Here is a 17,451-nt window from a genome sequence, read left to right on the forward strand (position 1 = left end):
GAAATCAGTTGTGGAAGGAAGGTCTAGATAAGGGTATTCCCCAAGAATTAATGGATGGCCTACCCCTCCCCAATTTGCAGCTGCTGGTAAAAATGTGGAATCCGATAGATAGAGGTCGGCCGGGAAAAGAAAGCATCCCCACAGTCCCTGTACCTCAGAGGTCAGCTGTTCCTACGGCTCCCGTGGAGGGGCTCACCAGCCCTCCAAAGCCAGGAAACTTCTTGCGCCATCCCCAGTGAGTGTGCCGGGGGATGGCCAGTGGGTGTATTTTAGAAGGCTCACCGAAAACGAGCAGGGGGACCTACTGGTAACTTTTCCCCTTGGCCCTTTTCAGACTCCGGTCACTTTTCTGGTAGACACAGGGGCCCAAATGTCTGCTTTAAATGCCGATACCACAGGCCAGAGTGGGATCATCCCTGATAAAAAACAGATATGGGTTACCTATGTGTTCCGATATTCCAAACCCCAACCTACAGCCTGAGTAAAGTGCTGGCTGCTGGGAGACACCCCCCCGCCCCGAGACCACTATGGTATTGGGAGTGCTCCCCACGAATATTCTGGGATTGGATTTATTGAAAGGGAAGTCCTGGATGGACTTGGCAGGGAGGGAGTGGAAGTTCGGGTTTCTGGCAAGCCTGATAAGGCTTTTGCAGACTGCTCCTACCATTCCCCTGTCTAAGATCGTGAATGTGAAAGCCTGTCCCTTACCACTGGGAGAGAGGGAGGTAATCACTCCAGTGATAACAGAGCTGCAGAAACAGCGGGTAATTACTCAAACTAACTCCCCTTATAACTCTCCAGTGTGGCCAGTTCGCAAAACAAATGGCAAGTGGTGGCTAATGATGGATTATTGGCACTTAAACGCAGGCACCAGTCCCCTGACAGCAGCCATGCCTAATATAGCCGAACTGATGGTCACCATACAGGAACAGTCCCGTAACATTTTAGCCACCGTTGGTGTAAAAGACATGTTCTTCATGGTTCCTCTACAGGAAGGTGACCGAGATAGATTTGCATTTACATGGGAAGGTACACGATACACCTTTACTCGTTCGCCCCAAGGATATCGGCACTCACCTACCTTGGCGCACCATGCCCTGGCACAAGCACTATCAGAAATCACCCCTGAGGGGGGAGTTAAAACCTACCAATACATTGATGATATATTGGGGGGGCGGGGCGGTCCGATGCCACTGCAGTGGGACAAACCCAAAAGAAAATAATCACTCACCTGGAAAGTTTAGAACTTCAGGTTCTGGCAGAAAAGGTACAACTCCCCTCCCCCAAGGTGAAGTTCTTAGGTATATGGTGGAAGGGAGAAGCGGTGTGTATTCCCCCCAAAACTTTGGCTACTTTAGAACAGATCAAAATCCCAGAGAACGAAAAGGAGCTGCAACATACCCTAGGCTTGCTGGTATTTTGGAGGAAACATATTCCAGATTTTTCTATCACAGCTCGTCCCCCGTATGATTTAACATGCAAAAAAGCTACCTGGGATTGGACTCCTATTCATGAAGAAGCCCTAAAATTACTGGGTTTTGAAGCAGGAGCATATCAAGCTTTGGGTCCAATACACCTGACAGATCCGCTCCAAATTTAATGCAGTTTTGCAATTCATGGGGCGTCTATACACATGTGGCAGCGTGGACCAGCGGGTCCGACCTGCTCCATTGGGTTTTATTCACGCAGCTTTAAAGATGCAGAAAAGAGATACTCAGTCTGGGAGAAAGGCCTCTTTGTGGTCAGTCTAGCCTTGCAGGAGGCTGAAAGAATTATACCGCAACAATCCATAATCCTGCGAGGGCCCTTTAAGGTCCTAAAACCCATACTGGTAGGTACCCCACCCCCTGTGCGAGTTGCACCAGGGGAAAAGGTCAGGAAGTGGTATGCCCAGCTGGAGCATTACAGTCACACTTATCAAGTGGAGGAGGGAGCACCAAAGATGCTCCAAACACAGGAAAAATCATCCACACCCTCAGGTGAGGAAACCCCTTCTTCCTACATAAAGGAAGCCCCCTCATTTGAATCCCACCTGAAAAAATGTGTAGTTTACTGATGCCTCTTCAAGGAGGGAGGAGAAAGTATGGAAATACCGAGCAGTTGCTCTACGCGTTGATTCTGGGGAGCAAATTGTACCAGAAGGAGAAGGGAGTGCTCAGGTGGGAGAACTGATGGCAGTTTGGAGTGTGGTAATGAGAGACAGTATTGAACCCATACACATCTACACTGATTCTTACGCCGTATCAAGGGGTGCACCGTGCGGCTCTCCTTTTGGGAACAAAATCAGTGGGAAGTTAACCAGGTGCCCGTATGGCAAAGGAAAAAGTGAGAGGAGATATTAAATGTGGCCAAGCAAAAGACCATATTGGTGGGGTGGGTAGCCGCCCACCAAGGGGGAGATCACCCAGCCATGTTCTGAACAATCAGGTGGACTCACTCACCTGCCTGGCTATGCTGGCAGAAGAAAGAGAGGAGGAGAAATGGGAATGCTTATTGGAGTGGCTACATGTGAAACATGGTCACTCGGGAGTCAAAGATCTTCTTAAGGAGGCTGGGAGCAGAGGATGGCCTGTTACCCGAAAACTCTGTAGCACGGTAATTTCTGCCGGCGGGCTATGCTGTACCAGACTGGAAAAGCACCCCTAACAAGATCCTCCACTCCATCTGAGGGATGGGAAAGGACTATGGGAAACCTGGCAGGTCGATTACATAGGGCCTTTCAAGAAATCAGAAGGGAAACGATATGTGCTTGTTGGGGTGGAAGTAATATCGGGACTCGTTCAGGCCAAAGCAGTAGCACGGGCGACTGGGGAAAATACAGTGAAAGGGTTAAAGTTGTGGTTTAGCTTTTTACCTAAACCCAAAACGATTCAATCAGATTATGGCAGCCACTTTACTGCCAGGGTGGTCCAGGAGTGGGCAAAAACCGAGGGAATACAGTGGACATTCCATACCCCCTACTATCCCCAAGCTAACAGGATAGTAGAAAGGACCAATGGACTCCTAAAACGCGTCCTGAGGCCTCACAACCCTGGGTGGTCCGCAAGAATCCCGGATGCCATTGCAAGAGGAAATGGTCAATGAGGGAAAAATGGATGCCCTAAACTTACTGCTTTCTGTCCAACACCCCCCTCCTTGTTCCCTGGGAAGAGGGAGAAAAAGGACCCTGTAAAACCCTTACACTATCCAGGACAACCTGTTCTGGTGGACCTCCCAACAGTGGGGGAGGTGCCTCTGACCCTTAAAACTCCCCTGAACGCCTATTCATGGGTAGCTGCTGATGCCCATGGAAAGGAACGCCAGATTAATACCAGATGGATTGTCCCATCCTTTTGACTACTGATTTGAAAAGAATCGGGATCATTTCCTTTGTTCTCTCTTACAGGTCTAACTACTGGAAACATCCTCCACCTCAGAAAGTCGAAGCTGGTGCTATTTTTGGGAATTTGTACTCGTAATCTGTGTGATACAGAGAGGTACATAGCCAAACCATGATTGTCAATTCTGCTCAACACCGGCAATTGTGGATCTGGTCCTATGTTCTTTGTCTCTCCCTATGTGTTACAGGAACCAAAGTACCCCAAATGTGGCTTGGGAATTAGTTCAAGGTTTTGTTAGGATGTGGGGTTACCAAAATAAACGTCTGTGTCCTTACCTAGATCAGCCGAAGAAAGCTTAAGGTTTTTTTATGTCACCTGTAAATCTGTCGTTTATCTTTAATATGACTAATGCCACCTCTGGAAAATTCCTGTCACCCAACTGGACCGTCAAGAATAACTGGGTGTATTTTCAACAACAGCCAATGATAAGGTCTGATATATATGACATTTGGAGTAAACCTCCAAAACAAGCCAAAAATGCAAAGTTATATTCAACAGCGGTGTGTAAAGCTACTAGACCATCATTTAATGTCTCTATCCCTTCTCCGATAGATGGATCAAACCCCTTATTTACCAGCACCAAAGGGAACATACCTGCTGCAAATGTCACTTTTGACAAATACACCAAGAAAACCTCCTGTCGTTATTATCCATGGGATTCTCTGTTTGATCCATTGGCAAAACCTGATTTCTATGAAGCAAACTATTCTACTCAATGGAACCCAGAATGGTGTATCCTACTCCCAAATAAGACCCATGTAACCTCTTGAGACAGAAACAATTTGATGTGGGCTTGGTCAGGGAACAAAGTGCGACAAGTTTTTATAGAGCCCAAATCTGATCCACCTGTCAGGGAAGCTGAAAACCCCCTTTTTAATTGTTCTGAGACAATCACTTGTGATTCAGGACCAGGAGATCCTCCTGAAACTTGGTTTATTGATAGTCTCAGAACTCTAATCCGAGATATGTGCACATGCTGGGGATATCCTTCAAAGGGATGGCAAAATAGTGATAAAACTTGTAACCTCACTCTTCCCAGTAGTCACAATTTTATTAAACAGGAACGGTGTGGAATACCCTTCACTCATTATCCCCTACAAGGGACACCCTTAAACAGTAAACCTATTATATATGCTGTGAATTATATGGATCAATATACCTGTAAAACTAGCATATATCCGGCCCCGTTGGGGTTAGCATGGGGATGCTCCAATGGAAAATTTTACTCTTACTTAACATTGGAATATCATGCTGGCCTGAGGTGTGGATTAGCTATCCCTTCTTTGTGTCCCTCTCGTGTTTTCAATTTTACAGTACCTTCCCAGCAATCGCGTAGAGAAGTGGGAAGTAATCCAAAGGCTCGCCCCGACTGGGCCATTAATGGAGTCGAAACTCCCAATTATTATACTGCTGGACAACTAACTGCGTTAATGTTTGACAATATTTTTACCCCTTATGTAACCTTAAAAATGACACCAATTTGTCCTAGAAAATATTACCTGGCAGGTACATCTTTTAAGTAACTGGAGACAATATGATTTTGGAGAATTAAATTTACAGGTCCAACAGGTATCGAGGATGACCCTTTTTTCTTTCATTTCCCAATCGTCTCTGTACTTGAGATATCTCAAATCCCAAATAAATCACTGTTTCTTTCCCTGTCTGGGCCTTGTTTCTGGAAACTCTGTATCCTCCTTGGCCCAGGAAATTCCATAAACTGATGGTCATTTCAAAACATGTTTCTTTGCTTTCTGCTGCTATCAGGATGTCATCCACATACTGCAATAGCGTACCTTCTCCTCGATTCTGTTTCTTCCACATTTCTAACTCTTTTGCCAATTGATTTCCAAATAGTGTGGGGCTATTTTTAAATCCTTGTGGAAGTACAGCCCATGTTAGTTGCATTTTTCATCCTGTAGCAGGACTTTCCCACTCAAAAGCAAATATGCTTTGACTTTTTGTATCCAGAGGTATGCAAAAGAAGGCATCCTTTAAATCCAGTACAGTAAACCATTTATGTTCCTCTTTCAAAGATGTCAGTAAAGTGTATGGACTGGCCACTACTGGGTGTGTATCTTGAACTATTTGATTTACGGCCCTTAGATCCTGAACTAATCGATATTCCTTGCCTCCTGATTTCCTTACTGGTAATATAGGGGTATTGTATTCTGATTCACATTCTACTACCAACCCATATTCTAAAAATTTTGTAATTAATCCCTCTAATCCCTTTCGAGCCTCCCACTTAATAGGATACTCGTTTTGTCTTACCAGCTTGGCCCCAGGTTTTAAAGTCACCTTTACCGGTTCTGCCAGTTTGGATCGTCCTGGAACTTCACTTGCCCATACCAAAGGGGTTACTGCATTGTCCACCACTTCTTCTGGACTCTGTTCCTCCTTGGAGGAATCCTGTAACATAAACACTGTCGCCTCTATGGCTTTTGATTCTGGTATAAGTAATCTAATTTCTCCATCTTTAAAAATTATTTGCGCATCTAATTTGCTTAATAAATCTCGTCCCAATAAAGGCAACAAGCATTCGGGCATGTACAAAAACTAAAACAGTTTCAAGAAAAGCCAGTTCTCTTTTCGCCCCGTTGCACCAACAACCTCTGCTGATTTATGGCTGAGTTTCGCTTTACATGTTTATTATTCTCAGTCAAGATTGCCAGAATTTTCCATCCCTTCACATTTGTCGGACTTCTTTTTCTTTTTCTCTGTTGTTATACACAGTCCAGGCTACTTCAAGCATTTTACCTAAGTCTCTGGACTCAGTCCCTTCCAGTTTCTGGAGTTTTTTCTAGGGCTGATTGTCCCATAAATATAGAGGCCAGTTGTACAGCTTCTTCTGTGTCTTTTTTGTTTGTTTCTGGGGTTGTTTTTTGGGGGTTTTTTTGGTTGTTTTTTTTTCTTCTCTGGGTCCAAATTAGTGTATTTTCTAGCAGTCACCTTCAGTCTTTCCATAAAGGCTGAAGGGGACTCATTTAATTCTTGTCTCACTTCATAAAGTTTAGACTAATTAATTGCTTTTGGCATTGCATGTCTAATGCCAAACAAAATCCACTTCTGATATCTAGTTAGCGTCCCTCTGGGTCCCGGTTGATTAGGGTCCCACTCAGGATTTGTAGATGGAAAATTCTGGTCTACCGTCCCTTGTATAATCCCATTAGCATGAGCTTCCTCTACTTGTTTTCTGGCTGTGTTTAATACCATTTTCTTTTCAGTATCTTCCAACAAAGTATCCGATATTACTTGCCAGTCCTCCCAATTGGGGTTTTGGGTTCTGATTATTGTTTCAACTACTTTGGCAACTCTTTCAGGATCATCCCGGTAAGTGCCTGCAGTTTCTTTTCATGCTCTTAAATCAGTTATTGAGAAGGGAACTTTTACCATTACCAGACCCTCATTACCAACTGCCTGTCGAAGAGGGGCCTGGAGGGGAGTTAATCCATCTCCTCCCCCTCTTCTCCTTGTCCTCCCAGCAACCGGGCTGAATCCTTCCGCCTCCCCTTCCACAGGAGGGGCGGAAGCATTATTAACCTCCAGATTTTCATCCCCCTGATCATTTCCTAGCCTTCTACGAGGTGCAACCAATAATTCAACATCATCATCTTCAAATTCACATTTAAAACACCGTTTACCAATATCACAAGCTGAGCAACCTTTTCCAAATTTTTATCAGGTTCCTGCCCCTTTAATGCCATTACCGCAGAACTAGGTGAAACCAATTCACATTGCCTTTGCCATTCCAGATGATTTCGCAGTGTGAAAAACAAATCTACATATGCCATTCCATTCCATTTCCCTTCCCTCTTACAAAACAGCATCAATTGCAAAATTGTGTTATACTGCAATGTCCCATTTTCTGGCCACTTTTCCCCACTCTCTAAAGTATACAGTGGCCACCAATGATTACAATATTCAATCAATTGTTCCCGAGTCAAAGGATCAATTCTTCCCAGATCTTTCCAATGTTCCAAAATACATCCCAGTGGTGTTTTTCATGGGATTGGTTTCTTACTCGGAAAAGTACCCATCTCCCAGGGACTTAGTGGTTGTGATTGTGCACTATCACAAGCACTTAGTCAGAGGGACCGCAACCCACATTAGAGCTCCCTCAGGGATTTCCCCTGCCACCAGAAATCCCAGGGATTTCTCCTGCCACCCGAAATCCCAGTTTTGGTGGCTTCCCCTCCCCGGTGGGCCCTGCTCCACAGGCTTTCGCCTAGCAGAGACTTTTCCCTGAGACGTCTCCCTAGCCCAACTGTGCGCAGCTTTCACCACGCCTTATAAGCAGGCCTCCCGTGCTCCTGGTGTGGGCCTGTCCCGGTGCGGGCCTGTCCCGTCGCGGTGGTGAGAGCCACGGGGCTCCTTGAATAAGGCCTTCAACTCGTGCAAATATTCAGATCAAATAAGAATGCCTTTACCTCTCCCAGGGGTCTTGCTCAGAGCTCCTCGGTCCGGGGATCGGAGGTTCTCCCCGAGAACTCCCCGGTGCCGGCTGGAGGTCCTGCAATCCCATGGATCCGTCGAGGTTCAAAAGCAGTGTCCCATCTGGGTCGCCAAAAACTGTCACCGAAACCCGGGAATAAACCTCGTAACACCAATGTAGTGTTAAAAGGCAGGCGTTCTTTATTGCAGCGCTGGATGCATGGGGAATCAGCTCCACTCAGTGTGCATGCCAGGTGATCACCAACACACAAGGTATGTAGGATCAAAACATACATATTCATTGTTTTTCTCAGAAAAGGCAGTCCTATGATAATCATTTCTTAAAATCCATTTCCATATTCTCCTCCCCGTCACGCATGCTCAGTGATTTGAGTCGGTGGTCCTCAAGGGTCTCTGGTGGTCGTCAGTGGTCTCGCACCCCTGTCCGCTGCGTGACCCTCTTCTTGCAGGCATGCGCAGTATCATTGTTGTAGGTGCACGTGTCCATGGCAACTTACTTCTTAAGATTAATATCTCCAAACCTATTGTTCAGTTTGGTAGGGACTGTACATGGAACATAGCAGCATTGTACCTTGGCATGGTCAGTTAGCTTCATTACCTATTACCTCGGTTACAAACTAATTATCTCAAACTGATCCTATAGTTTCTGTTTCACGGCCCCTATCCCACGGTTACAGTCCTGTTGGCAAGAGTCAGCTGGAAGCAAGGGACATGGTCTCAGCATCCCCACTAGAACTGGATGCTGTTGTCCTTCTCTCGCACCAAGCAGCATCCCTCTCTCCTGCCCACATCTCTCCGTGTCCCTCCTGACCTGCTGAGGATCAGCACCACCCTGCACCTTCATCTCCAAGGCGTGAACAAGGAGCAGATCTTCTCTGTCCACCTAACCTTTTTCTCTTTAGCCTGGGAAGGACCTGAAACGATCCTATGTTTAGGCATGTCCACCAGCAGTGGAAGATCAGTGCTGAGCAGAGCCGCCGCAGCTGCCTTGCCGTGCCACTCAGAGGCAACCTTCCTTCCTGCTCCCATTCCCCAGCATCTCCTTGGCCTTCGGGCAGCTTTCAAAGCTCACAGGCAGGCAACGCCGAGCCATGGGAACGCCCCGCTCCTACTTTCTCCCTAATATTTCCACAGTGAGTAAATCTCCATCCTTTTAGGGCTCTCAAATCTATTATTTTTACATTTGCAGTGGATTCCCTGGCCCTGTTATTAATGAAAACCTCCAGGAAAGCTCCTCAAATACAGCTTTGACTTTCTGCCCAGGACCTGTGGACAAGGGGAAAAAAAAAAAAATAAGGCAACATTAATAAAGCAGGAGGTTTCTATTATGTCTGAGAGACCGGACGCTCTGGCTTTCTTGGATGCTGAAATCCTCTAGTGCGAGCTAAATCTCATACACTTCATTTTCCCAATCTCTCCTTCAATATATTTTAAGAGAACATTGCTAGTAGCAGAGTAAATAATGTCCTAACTGCAAACGTGGGGTCTGCAGAGAGGCGTGGGGTCAGCCTATGGGCTGTGGCATCCTCCACTGTGCTCTGCTTGTGGTCTCAGCCCTCTCTCCGTAATCAGGGGGTTGAGTTTGAAGAGGTTTTAATTTGCCACGAATACAAATAACAGGCAATTCCTCGGAGGCTGGGGAAGGAAGTGGGTGAGCTAATGTTATGGAGATGTGTGCTAAGTCACAAAATAGGCAAATCAACGAGCTCTGTAACCAACACCACCTTGGTGTGAGCAAACCTCCCCCAGCCCTCTTTCCTGCTAGCAAGATGCGTTTCCCACCTGCCCGCAAGGGAACTCTCCATTTGCAGGCTCTGCTGTCTTTGCACAGCACCTGCTTTTTATACCTCTCAGCTCCTCCTAAAGATGCCGGGTTTTCTTGGTAAAAGCTGTTATCTGGGAGCGTGCATGCCAGCTTTCGCTGCAGAAGAAAAGGGAGCAAGTCCATGGGGTCCTGCGAGCCCAAGGTCAGGCTGGGAGATGACTTGACTTTGCTTTTATGCCTTTCACTGCTTCGCAGAGCACGCTGAAGGTGAGCTAAATGCAGCATCGTCAGCGCGGGCAGGTGAGGGAGCATCTTTTTGTCTTGTTTTGGCACCAACAGCTCGCACGCAGCCACCAGCCTGTGACGGATGCTGCCAGCACAGGCGCAAGGGTTGCTTTCCATTTGTGTGCTGGCACCTCTTTCACTCTGGATTGCTGTGCGTTGCTGGGGATGGGGCTGCTGGGCTTGCAGAAGACATGAGGAACAAACGGATTGTTGCCTCGGGCTGTTTTGGGGAGTAAATCTGAAGGGACTGTGCTAGCTAGAAAGACATAACCTTCCTTGGGAGCAGGAGCCTGCATGTTCTTCGCAGTCATTCACTCTGGTGGTTTTAACCCAGCAGGACTCTTAGGTGTTGCTATAATGCAAACGCTGATGCTTTCTGATAGTGCCAGAGTATCAGAAGTACCTTTCTCCCACCTGAAAAACGCCAGGCCAGTCCCAAGCTGCAGAGGCAGCATAGTTCAGCCAACGTCAGGCAGGAGCCTTGAGCTCAGAGCGTCCTGATGCTGACACACACACAACCAAAGCCCCCTGCAATAAGCAGTAAATGAGAGAAGGGGACAGCATGGATTCAAATTAATAAGATGCAGTGTAGCTTATAAGGCATTTCTGGGGCTTGAGAAGCCAACTGTGAAGGGCTCTGGCCCAAAGTTGGGAGTGCAGGGCTGGAAAGCACCATTTGGACAAGAGGCACAAATCCACTGGCAGTTCTGAATAGCCAAAAAAGGACTATTTTGGACTATCTCCCCAGTTCACAGGCCACCTAGTCTGCAAACACATCCCAGCCCTCTCTACAAGATCAAGGTATGTAAGGCACAATACAAATGTAAATCTCACTTTGAAAGCCACAGTGAGTGGCCCTGCTTTGTGACGTGCTGCCTTTGTCCTACGCAACGCTCAGAAACCAAGGTGTAATCATGTTGTTTTGGATGCAAAGGTTAGAAAGACCGTCTTCTCCAGCTGAAGTTTCCTCTAGTGGAAAGATGCATGCAGGAACAGCGCTGGGATGGGCAGTTGTAGCTCTTGGATGGAGATGATGCATTCTAGGGCTGGAGCAGCATGGATCCGATCTATTCCTAGCAGTGCCAAAATTGCTCTGGGTTCTTGCTGTTCCCTGTCTGGCCAGGGCTGGGAGAGGCTGAGAACTGCGTCTGTAAGCAGTGCTCTGCACAAAGCACTGCGGGTTTGGGATGGATTGATAGCTGCTGTGATTTTAGATGTCATGTGGCTTCACACGTAGTTGGTAAAGCTCCTCTTCATTTTCCCAGTAACCAAACGTGAATCACATCACAACAGGGCTCCATTGCCATCCACCCTGAGAAAGCAGCAATGAATTCTTCTACTAGGTTGGTAGAAGGATGGTAACAGCATCTTCATAACTCATCCTCCTTGCCAGCTGCCCTACTTGACCCATCACAGGTCAAATTCAGTGCTGCCACGATGAAACACGTTGCCTGCTCCTGTTGGGGATAAGGGTCCAAGGATGATGCTGTGAACAATTCACATCCTTGGTAGATGAGGCGTGAAATGGGTCCCTGAACAGATGATGTAGCTTTAGCACTGGGAAAGCATCACAACACATCCGTGCAATGGCTCGGTGAGGTGGGGCCAAGAGCATGGAAGGAGGGTTCCTCTCTGCAGGCTGTGCTGCGGGAAGCCCTGCGAGGAGCTGGGTACAGGATCGCTCTGGCTCCATCCCCCCGCAGTGGTTTTACAGGCCCCGGCAGGACTCGTATTGAGTGGAAGCACGTGAATTGAGGGGAGGGGGCAGAGAGAGAGTAACTCCCTGCGAGTGGCCAAATGTCATAAACACACTCACTAACCACTTTTCAGAATACACACGTAATAATAGGTGGTATTTATATTTTTACCACCCCAGTGGGACTTTGGCAACTAAATCGGATTTTTCCCACCCTGACCCAAATAAACGTTCAGGAGTGGAAAGAACAGATTGCCTTTGCCAGAAACAACCAATGTGCTCATTCCAGGGGGATGGCAGCTGAGCGATTCTCATTTCTCTGGACCACTTAGACCTTGCAAAGCTTCCCCCTCTTCTCCCCGAGCTCTGGAGAACCCACTCACATTGGGCCTGATCCAAGCTCCACCAAAGTTGGTGGAAAGTCTCCATCTGGCTCACACAGATTTGTACCAATCCCTTGGCCATTAAAATGGAGCCAAAAAGGTTGGGTGGGTAGAGTCCAAACCTTTCCATCCCTCCTCAGAAAAATCTTTACCCACATTTCAGACCTCATCCCTGAAATGTCCCTTCATTAGGAATGGACACAGGGGAGCGATCCCCAGGACAGGGCCGCCCTCCCCTACCCCCAGTAGGGTACCTTTAAGGCCACAGGCTCCCCAACGGCTAGGATAGCCCTTTATGGCTATTTGCATAGCCATCACAGTGGCCTCCTGATGTCACAAGCTACCTCACCACGTTCTGTTCCGGACCCTATAAATACTGGCCCCCCAGCACTTGTCCCACATTTGCTGAGCTTTCAAGTCCTCAAATTCTCCACTAGCTGGAAGAATGAAGGCACAAAGAGGCGAAGCAAGTGGGCGCTCACCTCTGTGTGGGCGCCCACAGAAGCAGCTGCAGGAGGCGTGGAGGAAGAGGCTGCGTCAGAGGGGAGGCACCATCAGCTACGCGGTCCTCTTCCACGTAGATGATGGTGCAGAGCCAATGGAGGTGGATCCACCTGAAGATGAGGAGGAGCTGATGGAGGTGGATCCACCTCCAGGATGGCTCCCCTGGCACCACAACATCGTGCCAGGGCTCCCCTCCACACCACCATCGACGCGGTGCCGTAGGGTCATCCGGCCAGTGCCCTACCGCCGGCCCTGCCTCCGCGCTTGGCGCTAGCCGGGAGGCTGACCCTCCATGCCTGGCTGGCCTGCAGGCTTCCTTCCTGTCCCCCGTCCTCTGCCCTACCCCTCACCCCTTCTGAAGGGGTGTCATCTCTTCTGCACTGAGCCCCGAGAAAAGGGGACAAGACAACATGGCATCACAGCTTCAGCCGCTGCACCAGGAGAAGTCCCTCAGTGGGCCACCGAGGTCCCTGGGGCCTGGAGACGGGGTCTTTTCAGCCTGGAGATGAGAAGGCTGCCCGACAGGAGGCTGGAGAGGAAGCCAGACGCTCCACGGCGGCACACGAAGAACAGCAGTGTGTCAAGCAAAGACATAAGAGACAGCCGCTCCTCTGGAGAGGCAGACCACCACAGGCCTGCCAGGAAGGAGTGCTGGCCTTCAGCATTAAGGACCGTTCTAGCTGTCTCATTCGTTCTTTTCAAGGTTGGGCAAGTAAAAAATAAATAAATGAAAGTAACAGTGAAAATGCTTTCCCTCTCTCTTCTTTGGTACTTTGGTAACTGTGTCCGGGCTCCACTCGGCCCATGGAAGGGGACATGCGAGTGTCCCCTGCATTGCAAAATCAGCCAGGGGATCCTGACAGCAGTTTAACTCGGCTTTAAGGGATGCTCCTGTACCCTGTTCTGCTCTGAAGGGGCAGCACCTTCCAGGGGAGGAATGGAAACCCCATCCAGGACCCTGCAACATCTGAAGCCCTGATGGCTCTTGCTCTGCAGCCTGGAGGGCTCAGAGCAGTGGACACAGGGTCCCCTGTGCTGGCAGGGCTTCAGCAGATCTGTTGGCTAGTAGGCCAGTGACTTTGGGTCATCATGGCCACTGGGGTCTGTCCTGGGCCATAAAACTCTTCTAGGGGTCACACAGTGAGTTAATGAAATCCTGTAGTCACCTGGGGACAGGTTCAGGTAATGGAGAAAGAAAAAAACAGGCGAGAACAATAATCCTTTGCAATGGCTTCTCTTCCTCTTGCTTTCTCTTAGTCTGTTGGGGTTTTTGTTGCTTTGGGTTTTTTTCCCTGTTATTGTACTGGTTCCTGGCTTTTTCCTTCTGGTCTCCTGACTTTTCTGTAGCACTTTCTTTTCCCAGTATCTCTTTTTCTCCCTCTCTCCCCCTTTTCTGCACTTGTGGTTTTTTCTGTGCAAACCAGGGCCCACATTTCATTTACATCTTGCCTGGCACGCCTGCTGATGTTTGTGCACAGTGCCCTAGGCTGTGGTTTGCATGTGTTGATGTGCTCCCATTTATTCTCTCCTTTTTTTTCTTTGGAGAAAAAAAAGATATAGCTTTCCTTAGTGGTGCCTTCATATTAAAAAAAATCCCCCACACTTTAAAGTCTTATCTAATGGCCTTTCTCTCTCCTTGATCAGGCACTGGGCACTGCAAAGGGACACACAGGGACCATAGTCCCAGTGCCTGGCAGTGCGGCACCGCTGCCCGTTCCTGTCCCAAGTAGATCCAGCGCTGGAGGAAGAGCCCAAGATCTCAAACACCTCCAGACAGGTCTGGAGGTCTGGCCTTACAACACATTCCATCCTCTCCTGCAGCATCTTCTCCCCCTGCCCAGCACCAAGGAGGTCTCGGGCTGCCGGCAGACTCAGGAAGCCTTCAGTTATGCTTCCATCATGGCTTCAGCCCTGGAAGAAATGTATTTATTTCTAAATAAAAAATGAGACTGTAGTCTCATGTCTGGGATGAAGCAGGTCCTGACAAGTCATGCCAAACAGTTCCTGTTACTGCAGGGACCAGAATAGCAACATGCACTCCGAGGCTCTGCTAGCAGATGGATTATCTTCAGAAAGACACTTTGGGAACGTGCCCTGGGAAGAGCAAGATAATTTTGGTTTCCAAAAGGTCCTTATGTATTAAGATCCAGGGGAAGAGTGAAGAGGAAGTTGGGCAAAGTGTGCCGTGCACAATTCTTGCAGCACCCTTGTGTTGGGTTTGCATGGCAAGGTTTTGGTAGCCGGGGGGGGGGCAGTCTACAGGGGTGGCTTCTGTGAGAAGCTGCTAGAAGCTTCCCCTGTGTCTGATAGAGCCAATGCCAGCCGGCTCCAAGACGGACCCACCACTGGCCAAGGCCAAGCCAATCAGCGCCTCTGTGATAACATATTTAAGAAGGAAAAGAAAAAAAGTTAGAGAGGGAGCTTTTGCAACTGGAGAGAGGAGTGAGAAGATGTAAGAAACTCTGCAGACACCAAGGTCAGTGCAGAAGGAGGGGCAGGAGGTGCTTCAGGCTCCGGAGCAGAGATCCCCCTGCAGCCCCTGGTGAAGGCCATGGTGAAGCAGGCTGTCCCCCTGCAGCCCATGGAGGAAGGATGAGGGGGTGTAGAGATTCCACCTGCAGCCCATGGAGGACCCCACACCGGAGCAGGTGGAGGCACCTGAAGGAGGCTGTGGCCCCATGGGAAGCCCACGCTGGAGCAGGCTCCTGGCAGGACCTGTCGACCCGTGAAGAGGGGAGCCCACACCAGAGCAGGTTTGCTGGCAGGACTTGTGACCCCATGGGGGACCCACGCTGGAGCAGTCTACTCCTGAAGGTCTGCACCCCGTGGGAGAGACTCATGCTGGAGCAGTTCGTGAAGGACTGTCTCCCGTGAAAAGGACTCCATGTTGGAGCAGGGGAACGATGAGAGGAGTCCTCCCCTTGAGGAGGGAGAAGCGGCAGAAACACCATGTGATGAACTGACCATAACCCCCATTCCCTGTCCCCCTGAAACCGGGAGTGAAGTTGAGCCCGGGAAGATGGGAGGGGTGGGGGCAGGTGTTTTAAGATTTGATTTTATTTCTCATTCCTCTACTCTGTTTCCCTTAGTAATAAATTAGATGAATTTCCTCTCTAAGTTCAGTCTGTTTTGCTTGTGACGATAATTAGTGAGTGATCTCTCCCTGTCCTTATCTCGACCAATAAGCTTTTTGTTATACTTCTTCTCCCCTGTTTGGTGAATGAGGGGAGTGATAGAGCGGCTCTGGTGGGCACCTGGCCCCCAGCCAGGGTCAATCCACCACACTGTTGCATATGAAAAGCATGAAGTCCAAGAAAATAGTTTTCTAGCACTGAAGTCAGTTGGTTGTTACATTTCCACGCTGTGCTCTTGACTCCCGAGTTTCATGCTGAGCAGAACTGGTTAGAGTTTGTCCATGAAATAGATTCCTCAGAGCAAGCAGATTTACCAAAACCATGAACAGTTTAGAGGAAAGTGAATTTGACAAGTTTTGTGAGGAGAAAAGGGGGAAAAAATGGCAGATGATCAAAAGGTGACAAGGCTTTCTTATTAGCCAAAGCTGAAAGAATGATCTTATGTTCTGTGGATTACTTGTAGGTTATATTGGAAATCAGAGGGAATCTGTTTGTATCTTTAGCTCTGCTATCCCATCTCCATGAAACCCTCGGACAGTCACTTTCTCTCCTTACCTCTGGAATGGTAAATCAGGGCTGTAGACCCCCCAGCTCCAGTGGCCCTTCAGTTCGTGGCAGATGCAGAGCAGAGAAAGAAGAGGGCGAGCAGCTCACTCGCAGGAAGGGACTCCAGTGGCGGCAGGAAGACAGCCAGGCTTTGTGCATCGAGCGTTGTGCTTCAGGCTGCTTGCCCACGTGCTGTAGATTGCAAAGGACCTGCGAGAGACAGGGAATAGCCATGAGGCTGAATTTGGGGCAGGACTAGGGGCAGGAGTTACTGCCACTTCCCAGCCTTGCACCGGTACCCGGCACAAGGCTGCCTGTCCATTCAGTGACGCTTGGGGCCAAGGTGGCCCTGGATGCTGAGGCAGGGGTGAGACAAGTGTCATGAGATGCTCCTGGTGGCAAAACCTGACGCAGAACTCAGAGCAGTTGTTCCCAAGCTGTCATGCCTTACAGCTTGCTGCTGCTGCTCTAGACCTGGGAAAGGCCAAATATGCATCCAACAGCTGGCCTGTCTCACCCCTATCATCAGTCTACCAAAAGTTACCACGTCACCTTCTGCCATGCAAAGTGGTGCTGTGGCCGCATAGCACCTTTGAAACACCTGACACCAGCCAGCCCACAATTCCTGCAGACACCTCCCAACCAAAACTGGGCAGGGGCAGCAGTCCTCCCCCCCGAGTGAGTTCCTTCTGTGTGAGTCACTAGCAAGCTATTTTGCTGCTCCTTCAGAACATACCTTTCTGCAAAGGTTTTTGAGGACCAAACTCCAGGCAGGCACTGTTCTCTATAAGCACCAAATCTCTCACGGTAATTGTTTCTTCTCCAGGAGGCCACCAGACTTGAGGTCCCCCAAGATTTAGGCCTTCTTTCCCATCCCAGTGACTGGTTTGAATTAACTTCATCTATTGTTTTCGTCATTTTTTTAGGTTTCTTTAAGGTCCAAGTCTCCCTGCAGTGCTTCTCCCACACTGGCTCCTGCTCTCACTCATTTAGTCGTTCCCACTCTCGTTCCCACTCACGATCGCCACTGTATCCAAGAAGAGACGAAGGCAAGAGTCGTAACAATCGTTGTAGGTCAAGGCCAGATGGTTATCACCGTTCAAGGGCAAGGGCACCCCCATACAGAAGATACCGTTCACGCTCAAGGTCTCCAGTACTTAGAGAACAGTCTTCCACTAAATGGACTATACCTCAAGGGGAAGAAGAAAGGCAGCATTTTAGCAGATACAGAGAAATTCCACCTGAATTAATTTATGTTCTTAATTCATCTTCATATCATCTCTATCAAAAATTTCTGAACTTGTCC

At 48.6% G+C, this 17,451-nt stretch overlaps 1 protein-coding gene and 1 long non-coding RNA gene across 2 annotated transcripts in view; both read right to left on the reverse strand.

Annotated features, from left to right (window-relative positions):
• The window catches only part of LOC129195352 (M1-specific T cell receptor alpha chain-like), a 431,139-nt gene that overhangs the window by 223,896 nt on the left and 189,792 nt on the right, over window positions 1-17,451 (reverse strand). The window lies entirely within an intron of this gene.
• The window catches only part of LOC129195363 (uncharacterized), a 75,305-nt gene continuing 65,430 nt past the window's right edge, over window positions 7,577-17,451 (reverse strand). The window contains exon 3 of the long non-coding RNA XR_008573897.1: window positions 7,577-7,974. This is a non-coding gene — a long non-coding RNA (uncharacterized LOC129195363). The remainder of the gene's footprint in view (window positions 7,975-17,451) is intronic.

This window comes from Grus americana, chromosome 22 (assembly GCF_028858705.1).
Source record: "Grus americana isolate bGruAme1 chromosome 22, bGruAme1.mat, whole genome shotgun sequence".
In the NCBI taxonomy this organism is placed as follows: Eukaryota; Metazoa; Chordata; class Aves; order Gruiformes; family Gruidae; genus Grus; species Grus americana.